Source organism: Chinchilla lanigera, unplaced genomic scaffold (genome assembly GCF_000276665.1).
Source record: "Chinchilla lanigera isolate Chin_1 unplaced genomic scaffold, ChiLan1.0 scaffold00107, whole genome shotgun sequence".
In the NCBI taxonomy this organism is placed as follows: Eukaryota; Metazoa; Chordata; class Mammalia; order Rodentia; family Chinchillidae; genus Chinchilla; species Chinchilla lanigera.
In genome coordinates, this window is record NW_004955508.1 from 6,467,707 (window position 1) to 6,470,611 (window position 2,905).

Here is a 2,905-nt window from a genome sequence, read left to right on the forward strand (position 1 = left end):
GGAGGGATCATAAAGTCAGTAGGCACAAAATGAATCAGAATGCAAGTCTGTCAAGCTCAAATATGACAAACTACACATCGTAAAACAGGAAAGGAAACTAGAGGAAAAGGTGGAAAAAAGCATGGATGATGACTGAGTCCTCTAAGATGTCTTGGTCTCTCATGAAAGCAGATGGAAAAGCATCTGACTACTGCAAAGGAAGGTCTCTCACATACATACCAAAGTTATGCCTCGAGAAATGATTGATAGCAGCAAGTATGGTGGTCCTGAGATACTGATCAAGCTGCCAACAGAGGACTGTGGGGGACTCAACTTCTTCCTGGATCCCAGCAAGACATGGGGCATCAGGGACCTTTGAAGGGGATGATTAAATGGGGCAGGGCAGAGAGGGAATATAGGCTCTGACGTGAACTCTATAGAATGAATACTGCTCAATAATCAATTCTACTCCAATCCACTCATTACACAGATATAAAAACTAGGGTCCGGAAGAGGACAGGATTTAAGGAGACTGCAGAGTCAAGCGACAGATCTAGAATTGAAGTTTCATACATTTTTCTCTATAAATGCAGCTGATGCTGGTGTCTTAGTCTGTTTGGAGCAACTATGAAAGAATATTAGAGGAGCGCGATGACTTTGAAGGCTGGAGGACACAGGCGGGCCGGGCGTGGAGGGCGGGGTCGGCGCCTGAGAGTTTCCCCTTCAACTTCCAGGCCCTGCTGGACTACCGCCAGGAACAGAGGGCCAGCATGGGTTGGCCTCAGGGTTTGTTCCGCGCCCTGTGGAGGATGCTGTCCAAAGAGGTGAAGGAGTTTGTGGGCACGGACCAGCTCGGGAACAAATACTGCCATACCCTGCAGTACACCAACTGGAGAGGACAAACTATTGAAGAGAAAAGGATTATAGAAGTAGCAAAGAAAAATGAAACTGACTATGAAGCAGGTGACATCCCAACAGAACGGGAAGCTTGGATTAGAAGAAAAAGAAATACTCCACCAACCATGGAGGAAATACTAAAGAATGAAAAGTACAGAGAAGAAATAAAGATGAAAGCAAAGATTTTCATGAAAAAGAAAAACTCCCTAGTAAAGAGACCAGTGAGGAACACTTGCCTCCATCAGTTCAGATTCAAATTAAAGGGCATGCCTCTGCTCCATACTTTGGAAAAGAAGAACCCTCAGCGACACCCACCCCACTGGGAAAACCTTCCAGCCAGGGTCCTGGGTGCCACAAGATAGAAAGAGCCACAATCACTGAACTGCGTTACGGTAAAAACAATTTCACTCACACAGATATGACTATTTTAACAAATAAAAGAAGTTTAAAATGAATTATAGTTGCCGGACTTATAATAGGCCTGTATTAAGCTTAAGAGCTCATTTTAGTTTGCATTAGAAACATGAGATTATAAACTACAAAATCCTAAATCTTTTAAGACTTAAATCCTACATTTGATTTAGTGCAGGATTTCATTCTGTTTATGAATTTGCCTAAAACTGATTTTCCCTCCTTAGTTTACTACTTTGAGGAATGTCATGTAGTTGTAAATGCTCAGTACAGGAGCTGGGGATTTAGCTCAGCGGCACAGCGCCTACCTAGCAAGCGTGAGGTCGTGAGTTCAATTCCCGGTACTGGAAAAAAAAACCCAAAAAAATAAAAATTAAAAATAAAAAATAAATGCTCAGTACATGTACGATACTCAGGATCCTTTATGAACCACCCACAGATCCATCTTGAAGAATAAGGGCAGTGAGCTCTCCCAAATGACATAAATAAAATAAATGGAAAACTAAGATTTTTATTTCTGGAGAGCTATCCTTAAGATCCCAGAGAACCAATCAAAATATAAGCTTGGGCCAGGCATGGTGGCACACACCTGTAATCCCAGCACCCAGGTTGAGGCAGGAAAATCACCACAAGTTCAAGGCCAGCCCAAAGCCCATAGCAAGACAAAACAAAACAAAACATAAGCTTGGATAAAATATATGAATGCAAAGACAACTTCATTAATAAAAGAAACTATAAACACATTGATGATAATATGGGACAGTGGCTAATAGGGTAGAACTGTGGCTGAAGTTTGAAGAGACGAGCTAAGATTTAGGAGACAATCCACCAGAAAAATCTGCAAGGACAGTAAAGAGGAATGGAATAATTAAAGAGTTCCATCAGAATGAAAGTTACTGTGAAGAAGAAAATCGGGAAGAGTTCTTAAAGTAGAATGCAATTCCACTGATAGGTGGGACTCGGGTTTGTATGAAAGAAAACTTTGGACAGATGTCATTAATTACATACAGACATTCTTGTAAAGTGTCATAAACTTCCTGGAGAACACAGGAAAGGTTTTGATGTTATTTTTGTTTTGTTTTGTTTTTTCCAGTACCAGGAATCGAACTCACGATCTTGTGCTTGCCAGGCAGGTGCTGTGCCACTGAGCTAAATCCCCAGCCCCTTCATGTTATTTTAATATAGAGTGTTTGGCATATAATAGTGTTGACATACAATAAGTGTTCAGTATTCACTAAATGAATAAATGCTCACCAAGTTTTCATGCTCTGAAAAAAAAAAAAAAGAATGGGTATGGGGAACCACTCAAACTGGTTCAAAGCTCAAGAACATCAAAAGACACCTGAGAATGTGACCATGGTTGTCCAACACAGGCACACAGCAGGATACAGTTATGTAACCATGACTTAGCCCACGTAAACATGCATGCACTAGCTAAGGCACTAAATAAGAATGTAAATATATGCTAACAACCTGTATAAGAATTACACAATAAAGATGCAGGCTGTTCTTGGGCTCTTGCACTGTTGTGCTCTGCTCCACTCCATGCTGCCTGCTGTTGTTGCTGATGTCTTGCCCACGGGCATTCTTTAACCTGGGGACCTCATCCTCAAAAATC

General features: G+C 41.4%; 1 pseudogene; it reads left to right on the forward strand.

Moving 5' to 3' along the window:
- Nucleotides 1-749: 749 nt before the first annotated feature.
- LOC102030450 lies at nucleotides 750-1,257 on the forward strand (annotated as a pseudogene).
- The last annotated feature ends 1,648 nt before the right edge of the window (nucleotides 1,258-2,905 follow it).